This window comes from Condylura cristata, unplaced genomic scaffold (genome assembly GCF_000260355.1).
Source record: "Condylura cristata isolate star-nosed mole 26May11 unplaced genomic scaffold, ConCri1.0 scaffold00001, whole genome shotgun sequence".
In the NCBI taxonomy this organism is placed as follows: Eukaryota; Metazoa; Chordata; class Mammalia; order Eulipotyphla; family Talpidae; genus Condylura; species Condylura cristata.
The window spans coordinates 69,492,798-69,509,802 of NW_004567102.1; the positions used below are offsets into that span (position 1 = coordinate 69,492,798).

General features: G+C 43.5%; 1 protein-coding gene across 1 annotated transcript in view; it reads right to left on the reverse strand.

Annotated features, from left to right (window-relative positions):
* Window positions 1-297: 297 nt before the first annotated feature.
* The window catches only part of ALDH8A1 (aldehyde dehydrogenase 8 family, member A1), a 42,988-nt gene continuing 26,280 nt past the window's right edge, over window positions 298-17,005 (reverse strand). The window contains exons 7-8 of the mRNA XM_004673875.1: window positions 807-812; window positions 298-309 (exon numbers count right to left, since the gene is read on the reverse strand). The gene's annotated coding sequence lies outside the window, so the exon portion shown is untranslated. The remainder of the gene's footprint in view (window positions 310-806; window positions 813-17,005) is intronic.

Consider the following 17,005-nt stretch of genomic DNA (forward strand, 5'->3'; position numbering starts at 1 on the left):
ATGTCAGATGTCATAGCCCAGCTTTGAGTCAACCCTGTTTGGCTGGGCAATTGCCCAGGTGGGGATGAGTAAGCTTGTGTGTTTTATTAAGGAACTATGATCCTTTCTCTTCTGCTTTCTTTATGCACACTGGCATTACAGTTCTTTCATGCAAAAAGTATGCTTTGCCTTAATGCACTGCATGGCAGAACACATTTAAAGCATGCAAGTTTGGGGCCCAGGTTACCTGTCAGAGCTAATATTATTGGGGGAAAGGTTGCCCTGAACAAACTCCTGAACAAACTCCACACAGGTTTTGTGGACTCCACCCTACTCCAGACCAAAGCCATGGAGACACAGGGAACTACAAACCCATCATCACTGGAGGGAGGATGCTGGGACCTGAGGGCAGAGTTAAGCAGCTGGATTTAGCATGAAACCAGACCTGTAGAACTTGGGGACTCTCTTGGCTTTTGGCTCTTGGCTCTGGCTCTCAGCTTTTGGGTCTCTTGGCTCTTGGCTTTTCACCAGCTCTCAGCATGCCATTGGGAGTCCAGGTCAGCAGAAATGGTAGGACATATTAACCAACTGATCTCCCTCTCTTTCTCCCTGAAATATTCATTTCTTCATTCCCTGTCTTGTGTAATAAACACTTTAGTAACATTTTTGTGTGTGCCTATAGTTGAGTATTATTAGAAGCCACTTTACGTGCACAGGTGAGGACCCACAATCAGGCAGCCTATTTCATAGTGGGGTTGCCCTCTATGTGACTACAAATTAAAACCTCTTACTAGAGGACTACTGGAAGTATCTTAAGTTTATAAAACATGAGCCTTTGGCCCTCCCTGGTGGTGCAGCAGGTTAAAGCACAGCACAAAGAAGCTAAAGTCACTTAAGCATGAGTTCGAGCCCCGCACTGGAGGTGACCACATGGCGCAGCAGACCTCTGCTGACACCCCCCTCCCCCCACCACTGCTCCCCTCAGCAATGTACTTTGTCCATCTGCCTGTTCTGCTCCCCACTCTGTCTCTGGTGAATCCTCTCACCACCCCTGCTCCTCTGGCCTGTACCCCAGTTCTGTATGCATAAATAAATAAATCTTAAAAAAACATGAGTCTTCTTCCCCAATAATTCCTCTTCCAGTTCTCTGTCTTCCAGGAAAAAACATGTAGTCTCCCAGAGTTGTTAGGAGATGAGGAGTAGAACCACTGGGAAGCTCTGAATGTACCCAGATAAGACCTCGAACAATGAGCAGTGAAAAGTTAAAAGAAGATGGATGGTGGATACAGAAGAGAAATGGTCACCAAAGATAGTTAATAGGTAGAATTAACTAAGCCTAGAAGCTATCATGAATTGAATTTTGTCCCCCAAAAGATATATGGAAGTCCTAATCCCCAGGACCCAAGAACATGTCCTTATTTGGAAATACACTCCTTGCAGAGTATGTATAATTAAAATAAAAAACTGCCACCCCTGAATAAGTCTTTCTGGCAAGAGATTCATTTCAGGGAGGGACTTTGAAAGGTTGAATAGAAGTTGCCTTTGATATTCATCTGTAAACTTCTCTTTGTAAAAGCCTCCCTTGGAAGACCTAATCTCCTTATCTCTTTTCCTAGGAGGAGGCAGAATTTTCATCTGCATTCCTTAGTTTTCCATTTCTTCCCCCACCTCCCTAGTCTTAACTAAGCTATTCAAGATGACCAGTTAATCAGTTATGCACGTCTCGCCCATGTATAAAGGAAATAGTCATGCTATTATTAAACTTATATTTGGCTTTTTCTCTTATTAATCTGTACAATGAGTTTTTGATTACTTGTCCGCCTAAAGGAACTCAGAGCAGCACTGACTTCCTTTGCATCCTGACACCATCTAGTTAAGATGTCATATTCAATGTGGTTGGTACTAAATCATAAGTGACTGGTATTCTTGGAAGAAGAGAGAAGAGACACAGTAACAAAGGGGGAATTGTGACAATGATGAAGACTGGAGACCTAGCCACAAACCAAGGTGAATCAAAATTGAGACTCTGGAATAGACGCTTCCCGGGAAACTTGGGAGAGCCTGGCCCTATTACTGTTATAGGGCACCTCAATTCAGAGAGAGGCACCCCTGAAGTCCTCAAAACCTGCCTGCTCTAAGTGGGTTCTGCCATCCGCCGCAACAAGACAAAACATATAAAGCTTTAATGAAAAGTGACTTTAATACAGTGAATATACAATATGGAACACAAAGAATGTAACTTCTAAATCAAACACCTGAAGTTACCCATCCCCTCGTGGGCAGAAGTCAACCCAAAAGGGATTGGCCCAAAGCAAGGCCTGAAAGCCTGCCACAAGACTAAAGCACCTTCTGGATAGGACCCATGGAAAAGGGTCAGAAATGGCCAGACAAATCTGAGAGGAAAAGAGCAAAATCAAAATCAATATAAACACTGCCATAGTCACCTCCTACAGGTATCTCACCCACATCTGCCTTAACAAGTCCAGTGTCAGGAAACAAGCCCGGTTTCTTCATCACATGTTTGCTGCTCCATGTGGCTTCCTTAGGTCTCCTTCTCCATCTGCCTCCTGCCTTCCTTCTCTCTTCTTCTCTCTCCTTTTTCTCTGCTCAGTTCCACCCTCCTTCTGGGTGGGGCAGGGAACCTGGAACTTCCCTTCTAGGGACCACCCAGTTACATTACCTCTTGATTTTTGACGTCTTACCTATAGGTCAGTTAACAGAACAAATTTCTGTTTTAAGTACTTTTGTAACAGATACAGATTTCATGGACTTCACCCCCACTCCCGATACTGGAACTACACATCCCATCAATATCAAGGAGAAGCACACCGGGACGTGAGGGCGGAGCTGAGCAGCCAGGTTAGGATAAAACCAGACATGTGGGCTCTGGAGTCGCTTGGCCTGGTGGTTCGCAGCTGGTCATTTGGCTCGCTATCAGTTTTCAGCATGCTGGTGTAGTCCAAGTCAGCAGAACTGGTGGGACATTCTAGTTGGCTTGTATTTCTCTCCCTCTTACCCTGGGTTATTCCTTTACCTTTCTCCTTGTAAATAAACCCATTATCGAACCTTTTTGTGTATGTCCACAGTACGATTGAATCTTAAGCACACAGGTGAGGACCCACAGACAGGCAGCCCAATTCACATTGGGGTGCCCTGTAACACTTTGAATCAATACTAGGAAGCTAACCCAGTGGCCAGTGGTGTGAGTGGTGAAGCAGAGGGTATCATCAGAGATACCCTAGTAGTCTGGCTTGGATCACTGGATTTGTGCTGTCAGCTGTGATCATGCGTGTAGGGAACAGGAGGAGGAGACACGGCTGGGCAGGGCCAGCGCACTAGTGCTGAGTCCAGTGTCTGACACGCTAAGTTCTGGCCCACTATGTGGGTCTGTCGAGTCGAAGTTCAGCAAGAAAGGCCAAGGAGATGAAAAACAGCCTGACGGCATAAGTGAGGGAGTCTAGACAGATGAGAAATTCCTGTGAATATTTATTGTCCATACTCAGACTGGAAAGCCTTTACTCTCTACAAGGTGAGAAGGATGTTCTTCTCTGGCGTAGATGCTTTGTCTTTCAGGAGAAAAATGCCCGGAGCCAACCTGGTGAGTTCTGGGAATTAGGTCCATTTCCTACTCATCAGAGGTCCCATTTTGAGTCAGTATGAGTCAGACAGCCCAGCACCCTAGAGCAAGTGGGAGAACTTGGGAAGAGCAGAGACAGGACTTACACAGTTGGACCTTAATGAGGGAGCAGCCTTGGCCAGGTCGCTGAACCCCAGAGGCTCCATCTCTCACTATGAAACTGTTGTACCAGGTTTCAAGTTTCCCAAAGACCGTCAAGGAGCCGATTCCAATGCAAAACACACGAGGGTCTTTATTGCAAGTTGGGCCTGGGCTCCCAGGGCAGCGACGCAGCCGAAGTTGAGACCCCTGAGCTCAGGGAAGGCAGGGTTTTAATGACAGAAGAGGGGAGTTTTAGCCCAGCAGAGGGGAGTTTTTGCTCAGCAGTACATTGATTGGTGGACATTGAACAAAATTATCTTGTCTTAACCCGGTTGATCTATGCATGTGAGATGTGACCTTCGCTACTCGGCCGCATACCTTAGGACATCTGGCATTTTCCTGATATGTGCTGGTTACTTGCCTACTTGCTAATTGGCTGTTGCTGTGGGATGAGCAAGATTAGGACATTTACAGTTAAATTCAGCCTTGGCATCTTGTGGATAACCGAAACTTAGGCCTGGCTGGTTCAGAAGCATTCTGAAGCCTGTCATGGCGTCAGTTTGGTCTTTCATAACAACAGGAGGGTGAGGCATACAGGCATTTGAGAACTGAAGTAACCTCAAGCAGTTCAAGCATTTTATTTTACAGGGGAGCAAAATAAGACACTGAGAAGTTAAGTGGTTTATTCAAGGTCACGAACAATTGGGTTTCAGAGCTGGACCTGGAAAGTGCTCTTTTCATTACAGCATTTCTAAGGTCTCTTTCAGCCTTTAGATCCTATGCTTATAAAAGCAAGTTATAAATAGATCAGGGTGCTAGAAGTTTCCAAATAGCACCCAACACCAAACATTGTTATTTAAAGAGAGAACTAATTGTAATTCATCTATCTCCCAATTCTGAAGTCCCACATTAATTGTGTGTGTTGAAGCAGAGCTTGTACTGCGGATCATTTGAATGCAGAAGATCAGTCAGATAAATTGTGTCTTCAGCCTTCAAGAGCATTTAAGAACACGCTCAAAATCTTTTCATTATAAATGTGCGCATGCTGGATTTTCCCCTATGTTCCCTGCTACACAGAAACAATGTTTTTAGAACATTTCCCCCAACACACCTCTCCCCGACTCCCAATGCAGCTCAAAAAGGAAGACAGAGTGGTTACAGCAGCCTTGTTATGAAATTATGAACACTTGCAACTGATTACTTTCCTGGAAGATGTGTTTGCTGAAAATGGACTTCCCTCAGTCTCAGCAGGACATTACCAGTCCTGACAACTGAAGAGAAGGGACTGGAGAAGCCTTGCTTCAGGGCACTCACCTGCCAGCTGCCACCACCATGTGCAATCCTAGGCCAAGGCTAGGCTACCGCTGCCAGCAGCCTGCTGTGGATAGTAGGCTCAGTCTGAGCAAGCGGGAGAAGAGAAGGCAGTGTCTTCCTGTGCCCGCCTCACCCTGTCCTTTCTTCCTCTTTTCTCTGCCTCAGACTACCCAATGTTCCCTTGTTGCCTATACCTTTTTGTTTGTTCGGTCTTCATTCCTGTTCTTCCTCTCCTTTCCTACCTGTGCTGTATTTTCTCTTGTACCATTCTTCCCTCTTAATCTTCAGTCCTAACCCTAGTCTGCCTATTGTTGGACACATGGAAATGAATTTGCTTTAAATCAAGATAAATCAATAATTTTCACATCTTAAAAAAATGAGCCAGGCTCTCCCTGGTGGTGCAGCAGGTTAAAGCACAGCACAAAGAAGCTAAAGCCACTTCAGCACAAATTCATCCCCACTCCCGAGGTGATCCACATGGCAGCAGACCTCTCCTAACCTGCCCACTGCTCCCTCAGCAGTGTACTTCAACCATCTGCCTGTTCTGTCCCCCACTCTGTCTCTGGTGAATCCTCTCAATGCCCCTGAACCTCTGGCCTGTACCCCAGTTCTGTATGCACAAATACAGAATTCTACCCAGAAGTTGTAAAAGTACCATTGCCTCAAATACCTTTGAAGCTTATCAAACTGCAGTTTGAATAGTGACCCTCTCTGATGGTTTCGTCTAAGCAGATGACAGAGCTAAAGAATAAAGCAGTTATTACAGCGGATCTTAATCAAAAGGCCAAGAGTCATGGATATTTCTGAAAAATTAAAATTGAAAATACCATGACTCAGCTATCCCACTCATGGGATTTCATTTATTGAAAATGGACCAAAACATAAATTGTAAGAGACATATGCATCTCTGTGTTCACAGCAGCATCATTCACCAAAGCCAAGTGTTGGAAGCAACCTACGATTGGATGTAGAAGATGTGGCACATGTCTACTCAGGTGTAAAAAAGATGGAAGCCTGTCTTTTGCAGCAACATGGATGGAACTAGAGGGTATGACGCTGACTGAAATAAATCAGAGAAAGCAGACTATATGATTTCACTTACATGTGATACTCGTGTGTAAACAAAACAAGTGAAAAAAATAAGGCTTTTAGACTATAAGAACAAAATAGTTGTTACCAGTAAGGAAAAGGGAAAAGGCTGGCTAAGTCTGGCAAAATAGGTCAAAGGGCAATTGTACAGTAAAGGATGGAAATTAGACTCTGGACGCTAACATAATGTGTATACAGATGGTGACTTATAAGGCCAAACACCTGAGACCTATAAAATGTTATAAACCAGTATTACTTCACTAAAAAAAAAGATGAATTTATTTGATAAATAATTTAGTGAAAACCTCAATTATACCAATGGCTGTGCTAGTTTCTTGGGATCCAGAAACACACAGGACACACATGCCCTCTGCTCTCATGAAGCTTATCTTTCAGTGGGGACAAAAAGGTGATCAACTAACAGGCAAAACTGTGCAAAATTCTAACTCAGCTGCGAGCTTGAGAAACTTTGAAGGAGGATGTCACCTGAGCAAGAATACAGAAAAGACTGCCCCAGAAAGGGTGACTGGAATGAGTTTTCAGAGGTAAGGAATAGGTAGTAGCTACCTAAATAGCAGAGCTGAGGAAAAGGCTTTGTGCCGAATAGACAGCGCCGGCAAGTTCTGTGACTGACGATAACGGGTAACCCGTTCCCGTTCTCAGTCTACCTAATAGTGGTCACATGGATTTTCTTTCCATACACCAACTCACAGCAAGAATTATCCTGTGTGGGCTGGGTCCTAGCTTCTGCAGCCCCATTTCTCCATCTACTTCCCTTCCAGACACACACACCATCGACTTGAACTTTATAGACACAGGTTCCGCCAGCCAGCTGATAATCCCCTGAGCTCAGAACAAGGTGCTCCAGGCTCAAGTCAGTGGGATGACGGTGGGTTTAACCCTAAGTAAAATGTGCTCAGAGCTCCTATTTAGCTTGTTAAGGCTGCATTTTACCCGCTAGATAATCCTCCTCAAGTTCCATCAATGTCCAGCACTGAGGTTCCAACTTGCTGTTTCGAATTTCCCCTCTGGGAACCAAAACCCTTCTCTGTGTCTGAGTCGACCCTTCTGTCTACAAACACAGGTCCTGCACGCCAGCACTTGAGACCCTCTCTACTTTCCATTGTACTATCAGGCCCTCATGGGGCCTTTCTGCTTCCAATTGTTTTCAGTGATCGCCCCCTGGTGGTCATTGACGGAATCAGTGTCAACTCCAGAGCGGCATCTTACCGTTTTGGCACCTGTGTTTGGACAAATTCAGAGCAGGGTCCTAGCTCTGCTAAGTCTTCGTCCATTAGCCAGACCACCCCCAGTTAATGGAGACCCTGAAGCGAACTGCAACAGAGTCAGCTGTCCGTGCCTCCTGGTCTAGTCCAGGATCCTTTACACTCTGCTCGAGTCCTTTAACTAGCTAGTAAAATTGTCAGCTATAATTTATGAACTCCAATTGAGATGTAAAATACACACACACAGACACGTATATATATACGTGTGTGTGTGTGATTAGAGAAGGTTTTATTTTCATTAGCTAAGGAACACTGCCAACCTCAGTATATATGTTCTACAGATCTGTCAGGAAACTTTTGTAATGAAGCCGTCTTCAGCCTTCTGAAGCTCACACTTATCTACAGATCGACAGACCAGGAGTTATAATCCGAGTGGCCAGGATCGATGATGATTACATCATGGCATACAAAGAGAGCTCATCAAATGTCACATGTCCCATTCCAAGGTCTGTGGGGAAAGGCGACTGATGATTGCAGTTTCTCCACCAGCTCTCAGGGCGCCTCTGCCCCCACCTCAGGCTCTCCCACCCTCGGGCACTTGAGGCTGCAGGCAAGGGAAAATCATCAAACCTGCCCCATGCTCAGCAGCCCTGTGGAGGGAAACACCAGGCTCACAAAAAAGCCCACACTTCGGTTCATTTTACAATCGTTGACCCAGGAGGGCCCTGCAGGTGTTAAGCTCACTGGACCTGCCAAGGCTGAGGACAACTGGCCAGGACTTTTCTTATTCTCTGTCCCTGTTCTTAGGCATAAAGAGAAGAGGAGGAGAGGGGACGACGGGCAAGGAAGAGAAGAGAGGGGAGAGGGGGTTACAGGACAACCCATTCTCTGCCACCTCACCAAAATAAAACCACTCGAGCATTTCCTTGGAAACTGCATAGGTTGCTAAAAGACCAAACTCAGAAAGTGCACTAAGGGGCATTAGTTGTCATGCCACTTCACATGCTGTCTGTGAATCGGTGACCCAATGCAAATCCCCGTAATCTTAGCACTTCATCTTCCTTAGCAATACCCAGTGACATAAAATGTGTGCACAGACCCCTGGGGAGTCCATGAAATGATCTGAGTACAGGTTGTTCTGATGGTGTCTGAGGCAAGGGGGGGGAGGGGGGAGTGGAGAATGTGCGATGTAGCAAAACCACACAAATAAAATAGCTATGTGAAACACAACACATTTTTCTAAAGGAAAGGAAGGAGAGAGGAAGAGAAAGGACGGGGAGAAGAAATGTACATGAGAGAAGGCAAGGACGCCTGCCCCCACCCCCCCAGGCATCACACACACGCAGCCTGCCACTGCTGCAGCCCTCTGTCTGACTTGACAATGTTTTCAAAAGCATCGCCCTCTGCCTCCACAACTTTGGAAAACAGGTGTCACCAGTTTGGAAAGACAATTACATTTCAACACATGACACTCTGAACACCAGGAAGGTGGGAACTGCAGGCCAGGAAGCTGCAGGAAGCAGGTCATAACGTCATTCGTGTTCAGGAGGATTTGGGGTTACACTAGTCCATCGTAGCATTCTGTTTTCCCATTGTTCAACATTAATAAGTTAAGTCCCCCCCCATCGGGCCAAAGGCACCCCCAGACAGCCTCTCGTGATGGTATTTTCCACACAGTATAAAGTCTGCAATCACTGTTAAAATCTAATAGGGGAGCAATGTGCCCCAAAGTACGGTTCAGAATGTGTCTCACTTCACAGCTCAAATAGTAGGTGGTTGCTGTGGAAATATTTTCATTTTAAAATTCTGTGCTAACATTTTTTAAGGTAAACCCTGCTGGAGAGACATAACAGTTGGCAAACTTAGGCAATCAAGGACCCTGAAGTTGTTAAAAGAAAGGAAGTTTTTGCACAAAACATATGTTGCCAGAATGTGCCTATTTAATCCAGGAAAGGTACATTCAGTTGAAAATCAGGTCAAGAATAAACACCCAGATGGGGAAACTCCATACTACAGAGTAAGTGTCCAACAGATCAAGCATGAGAAATTTCAGAAGAAAAAGAAATGAAGCTGTGAATTCACTGTGAACCAAAATTGCTCCATGGAAGACAGAGCTTATCCTGGCTGAAAGAAAGACACCCAGGCCCAGGCACAAAGCACCGCTTCAGCTATGCTCTCTCCAAGGGCCTGGCTTTTTTTTCAGGAAATGTGCTCGACCTGTTTGCTCAAGCTGGGCAAAGGTATATATACATATATAAAATATACTATACATATAAATTTATATATTGTATATTTATGCAAATATTTATATTATAAATATACATGTGAATAAATATATTCATGCAATATATATTTATAATAAAGACTGTCTTAAAGCAATTTTTTACAAGTGCCAATAAATTCACCGATTCCTGGAAAATAGAACCATCCCCTAGAAAAGGACAACAGAATCAGGTATTTTATCAAAATTGTCTCCATGTTCATAAATGCAGTTTTTCTCAACATTGTGTAAGGTAATGAATTTAGAATCCACTTTTCCTTTCCTGCTCAGCTGTGCCATCCTGTAATTTCATAGGGCTTGCAAAGCACTTTCATTTTTACATTAAAACTGTAACATGTTAAGAAGTAAACCCTTGATGGAATCTTGGTTCTAAGTTAAAGATTCCTTCATTCCAGATACAAGTTTTTGGGGAAAAATGTGAAATGCACCCCCTTGCATTTTATACTTACGACCTCACGTTTCTGTGTCCTGTTCACCTTCTCAGAACAGACTAAAGAAAGGCAGAATGGCAGAATTTCTGTGAGTCTGATCATTTGGGGCTGGGTTTAGGCCAGTTTTACCATGAAACAAAAGGGCAGGAATTTAGATTGGGAGAATAAGACTTGGCCAATTTTGTTTATCAAAAGCACCTGACCCCTACCCTCCTGTTCATTAAATAAGATAGTTCATGCTATCTGCACAGGTGTCGGGGACCAGCCCAAACAAGCAGCAGAACAGGGTCTTTTAATGTGGGAAATGTGTCAGCAAGCTGCGATTTTCAGGGGCCAGGGGATGTGGGAGTGAGGAAAACACAGAGGTCAGTCTAGGATGCAAGTGTCTCCTGCCTCTGGTCTCAGCAGGATTTTATTTATACGTTACAAGCAAGTTGGGATAATATTAGCAAATGGATTAAGCGGAGAGATAACAATCATAGTCTTTTCCCTAAGAATAGTTTTGGGTCATTTTGACCTTCAGCTAAGAATATAACCTTTATTATTATTAAAAGAAAAGCACAGTAGTTAAACATGGTGTCCTCATTTCAGCCATTACTCTTTGCTGCTGAACAATCACTCTTTAATGTTATAACAGGTCTATAAATTCAAAAAAATTAAAACTAGCATTTCTATATTTACCACAGTGAAAGATTAGCTAAAATGAAGCCCCTTTAACCCTAGTTACTATTTAATGATATTCATTCTCATTAAAACATCCTGTAGGTGAAAAGTTGAAGTAAAGCCAAGAGCCAGGGTGGAAAAGTTTACTTGTGAGTCCATCGCTAAAAGAGATATCGTAGAGTTCCTCATTTTAAGACTAGACAAGAGAAAGCTTAATTTCCTCATTTAAAGACTGAACAAAAAAGGATTTAAGTAAGAGAGTAGAGTGATGGGATTCGGGTTATTGGTTTCAGGCAGAAAAAGAGCTCTGGTTATTTTTTCACATTTTCATAGTACTGCCTGGTTTTACAATACTGACTTTACTATAACAGCCAATTGTTTTTATTAAACAGCCAATTATAAAATCACTTTTGACTTGATCAGATGCATTCGAGAAGTTGTTGCAATTCCAGGAGTGGCAAAAACAAAATAAAGGGGCCCAGCAGGAGCCAGTTTGGGGCCCTCTAACTTTGTGGGAATGTGCCCCCACATGCTCAGACCTCGTCAGACAGCATGCATTAGCTGGCCTGCTCCAACCTGATGTGAGATTATAGTTTGAATCAAACTAACAGAGCCTGAGTCACTTTGCTCTGAAATATGCATGGCTGTTTGGCAGAAGTCCCGGATGAGGGCCAGGGCTACAGTCACTGTGCTAAATTCCTGTTCCACCTCCCCTAGAGGCCCAAAGTCCCTTTTTTTGTGTCATCTGTTTTTCCACAATTTATCACCCTTTGTTAACATAGTGTTTAAGCACCCACACTCCATTAGCTTCTTTGAGTTTTCAGTTCTTTTCTCTGGAGCCCCCTGTACATGTAAAATTTGAAATAAAATGTATCTTCTCTCTTGTTGAGGTCCCAGGGATAGGTCATAGGAAGGAGAGGAAAGACTTGTCCTCCTGTTACAGGGCAGGGGGAAAGGGGCACCCTTGAACCCCCAAACCTGCCTGCTCTAAATAAGTTCTGCCATCCACCACATCAAGACAAAAGAGCTGTAATGGAAAGGAACTTTAATACAATAAGTATACAACACAGAAGACAAAGAATATAATTTCTAAGTCAAACACCTGACGTCCCCTCGTGGGCAAGAGTCCACCCAAAGGGACTGGCCCAAAACAAGGCCTGAAAGCTGCCACAGACTAAAGCACCTTCTGGCTGGGACCCATAGAAAAGTGTCACATATGGCCAGACAAGACTGGGAGGAAAAGAACAAAATCAAAATTAAGATTTTGATTAAGATTTTAAGATAAAACTTCCATAGTCAACCTCCCCATAGGTCTCTCACCCACATCTGCCTTAACCAGCACAGGGCCAAAACCAAGCACGGTTTCCTCATCATATGCTCTCTGCTCCATGTGGCTTCCTCAGGTCTGCTTCTGACTCTCCATCCTGCTTCCTTCTCAGATGCCTTCTCTTCTCTACTCAGCTCCACCCTCCTTCTGGGTGGGGCAGAGAACCTGGAACTTCCCCTTTTCCTGGGGACCACCCTGTTACACTCCCTTAAAGAAGTAAGACAAAACTAGCGTTGATCTGCCTGTTCTGCTCCCTGCTCTGTCTCCAGTAGATGAATCCTCTCTCACACACACACACCCCACACCCCCAACACATACACCTCTGACCTGCACCCCAGGTCCAAAATATGTTCAGAAAAAGGGAGGTGTTTTTTTTTTTTTTCTAAGAGCTTATATAATCTTATTTTCTAAATTGTCTCTACTACCATCCCTTTTTCCTATCCCCGCCCCTTCCCTCTTAAACTCAGAATCTTGACTTCATGCATTAATTACTAATTTTTCTAACTATGTAGTCAAATTGCCCCTAAGAGGAGGTATCTCTGCAGTGACAAAGAGGTGCAGGGTGGACACAGAATCGCTCCAAGCAATCCTAGGATTTATTTGGGCCTCTGCAGCTTGCGGCCCTTTGGTTACAGTAGCAAAACAGGGAACAGTCAAAAGGCAGAAATAGCAATGCTTTATCACACCATTATGTTCTTTCTATAAACAATGTGGAGCAAAGGTTCAGGGAGGGTGTGACATTTGACCTGAAGCAACTTTTCCACTAATCATCATTTTGGACAGTTGCAAGAAGTCAAGAGAAGTTATTTTCTTGTCGAAATATTTCTAACCTCAAAGTCAGTCTCGAGATTAGGATGAACGAAATACATCCTGAGGAAGGGTGCAGTACATTATCTGCAAACATGCTCCCACAGATGTGAACTCTCTCCCTTTATTTAGGATATCAGAGAAAGGGGGTAGCGGACAGAGGGTTGGCTGGCAGAGGGGCCGTTCAGAGCAAATACTTTAGTAAGCTCCATCGCGACCCAGGGTGGATTTGGGTCTGGTCACAGATCATCAACAGCCTGAGTCCCAAACAGGGGCTGGGAGCCAAGAGAGTTATAAATAACCTTCGGAACTGCCATCTGATGACTTATTACTACGAAGTGAGCAAGTACATTTCCCGAAGATTCTAGAATGAATGCAGAAAGGAATCCAGAAGTATGAATTTTGCTGAACTTTAAATCTCAGAGACTAGCTCAAAATTTCCCTGGGGAGTGATAAATTATGCTGATGTTCAAGACTTATGCATAGACTTTTCAAGGATGTTGCATGAAAATGAGATTTCTCCTGTTTAAGAGATGCATGTTCTCCCACTCTCACCTACCTGAGGCTTCCTGGTGAGGCTTCCTGATGGAAGTTTTATTGAGCGCATTTGACGCCAGCCAGGAATCTGCTCCCACACCAGTGTTACGTGCTGGGTGCAGCCCAGCCCCAGCTCCTGCTGTCACAGAAATTACACAGAATCCAAGGCTGTTCCCCTATCCCACCCCCGACTGATCAACCGCCCCTGACAGAGGCCCTGCTGTGCTCCGAGTCCTCCAGAAAAGGGGTTTCCACCTCTTCCACCATTCACTCTTTCTGAGATGGAAACAGGAAAATAAAGTGTTTCTTACACATATAAACTTAAACTGTAATTACAAACCCCCTAAACCTTGTCGTTGGTGGAGAGAGAGGCCAGCTGCTCACTCTCTGTGGGAGGAAACTCCAAAATACTTACCAGAATTTTGCAACTTTTTTTTTTTTAAGGAGGAGGTGAGACATTCTTCTTTTAAAGATTTATTTATGCATACAGAACTGGAGTACAAGCCAGAGGTACAGAGGTGGTGAGAGGCTTCACTAGAGACAGAGCAGGGAGCAGAACAGGCAGATCTACTAAGTAAACTGCTGAGGGGAGCAGCGGGCGGGTCCGGAGAGGTCTGCCGCGCCATGTGGGTCACCTCCGGGGCCGGGGATCTAACTCCAACTGAAGGAGCTGCAGCTAGTTTGCAGCTCTGCGTCCTATCCCGTTGTACCACCAGGGAGGGCCCTTCCTTGCAATTATTTTTCTTGTCCTGGAAATACCTCTGCCTCTTGGAGCTTGTATATTTCAGTGCCTCCAGTATACTTAGACAGAAGTGGATCTTTAGCAAGTCAGTTCTCTTCTTTGTGCCCTGGTCATCATCTGTCTAGGAATGGGGAGCAAGCTGCTCTTGTTGATCACAGGAATCTGGCAATTCTGTTGTGATTCAAAGTCTCCACCAGGTCTTTCATTTTCCAAGGAGTGTTTTCCATGCTTGCTGCGTCACACTGGAATGGAACTTGTGGCATCACACTGAGATGGCAATCACAAGATGGAGTTGGAGCATAATGATGTCCCTGGGGTAAGATGGATGAAGAATGTGGATGAGGAATGTAATGAGGTGCAGGACGGGAGGCGTAATCAGAGCACAGAGATGGCATATCCTTGGCCAACAGACACGATTAGGCAAATTCCTGATGCTTGATGAATGGCCAGCTGCAAATGGAAATACGACTCTTCCCAGAAAAGTTGCCTATAATTTGCTTGGCAGTGATGCTGATGGTTTGCACAGGTCCTGGGGTGAGTCAGCACTGACTGGGGTGCTGACGAGGGTGGCAGCAGATAATGACATCATGAGTGTTTGGGATCATCAGATTGATGAGTGCCAAGACACATTCCAGAAAGCTCTGCTAAACTCCCATCAACAACAAAACAACAACAAATCTATCTTCCTAAACTTTACCCACTTGCAAAATCTGAAGTGAAGGATTTGGTCCTGAGACATTCTGGAACTGGATCTACCTACTATTAATTAACAGTAACATGTATAACTTTAAATAATTGGCAACTTCGGGCACCTTCACGAAAAGGGCCCCAGAAATTCCCAGGAGATAAGCAATCCAAGACAAAGAAAGACCACAAGCTTTGGAATTTTCCTTTAGAATCTCTGGACTCAGGTTTAGGGGAATATCTAGCATGGGTAGCATAAGGTAGGTGAGTTGTCACTAACAGCCTCTCACCCTCCCAGAGCAGTCAGCAGGGCAAGAATAGTCTCAATGGGAGAGGTGTTATTGGCAATGCTGGGAGATCCCAAGGGATCTTTCTCCCTTAACCTGGCCTGGTGCGGGTTTCTCAGTAAGTCTGGATCTCAGATCTCTTAACAGCAATTGGAATCCAAGGGCTCGAGACCTGGACTACCTTGAATAACACAAAACACAGCTCCTTAATTATCAAGTGTATGAAAAGTGCCACCAGTTTTAAATACACACATCATTATTTATAAAAGGCTGTTCACAAATATTAAACCAGGGTACTAAACGATCCAAATGGGAATACATTATGTTAAAACACCCTCCTCCCTATCCTTCGTTCTACTTCCCAGAAGTAACCTTTTTAAGTAATTCTGGCTGTAGGATTTCTAAGCCATAGAAACAATCCATATGGGTGTGCCTGTGCTTCTGACCTAGTCAACTTAAAAAAATATTTATTGGTTTCCTACAATGCAAATTTGCAAATTAGATAAATTTATACACACCCAACCCCTTTTCCACTTGCATTTCACCTGTCAATTTTTATTAGTTGTGTCAACACTTAAGATCTTTAATGGTGACATGCGTAACTTCAAATAATTGGCATAAAACCATATTTCTTGATTCATCAACCTCTGACATCATCTTCCTACTCCCTATTCCCTAAGATAAGGACAGTAGTTCATGGTCATTAACCTCAGCTCCCACCCTTTCCTCCTCCCAACTTTTTGGGTGATTAATATCATTACCCAGGCTTGTAACCTTTACAATCTGTTCTGCAATTTAAAGTTAGTTTCCTAAAGTGTCAATAGCATGACTTCAACAAAATTGAAAACAATTAAAGATGCTCTTAATATTAGAATTTTACAAATGTTAATCACAGATTCAAGTAATATACTAACTCTGGCAACACATATGCACAGATGCAAGTAGTACGTAAGACCCATAGAGATAGAAATGTGATTTTATGTTGTCAAAAATATCCATTCAAAATGGACGAAAACAAAATGACTCCTTTTCCTTACTAACACCGAATCTGTATTTCCAATTCAGTTTGCTACATCTTCCCATGACATCTGAGGAGTTTCCTTCATTCTAATGAGATGTACATGTACCTTACAAACCTACAATCTTTTAGATTATTAAACATTTTTTTTTTTAACTAATGCTCGTCAATCACCTTCCAGTTTTCCCTATTCTAATTTGGGCCAGCGGCTTTACAGGCCTGTGTTACAGGCTGGTAACTTGACATTTCTTTTCATTTCATTCCTCAGGCAGGCCTGTTTGTTGGGTCTGTTTTCCTGTTCCTGCAGTACATCCTCAAGCCATCTCAGGAAGAATAAATAAAAGAAACATCTAAGTCATTACACATCTCATTTTTGCCTTAGTTCTTGAGCAACAGTTTGCCTGGCAATAAAGTTTAAGTTGAAAATAATTCTCCTTGTCAAAACTGAGTCTGGCTCCATCTTATAGTATCAATATCATTAATGCAAAGTGTGATGGAAATCATACACTTATTTTTTGTAGCTATCTTATCATTCTCTCTGTAAGTTTTATACTGGGATTTTAAATTTCAACTGAATAGCTCATGGCCCATGATGAATATTTTCCATATGAAAATTGCTTTAGCTCAGGGAAATTAACTTTTATTATGTATTTGATCATTTCTTTTTGTTTTCTCATCTTGGTTTCATTACATATTTAAAGCATTGTAGAGCAGTCTTTTTCTCAACTCCTTGCTCGAATGCCCTTTCTGTCACTCTTTACACCATGAGTAATTTTCCCAACTTATCTTCCAGACTGCTAATTTAATTTTCAGTCAAGTCAATGATTCAATCTATTGATTTTTTAAAAATTATTTGGGGAATTGGGCTGTCTCTGGTGGTGCAACAGGTTAAAGAATTGCAT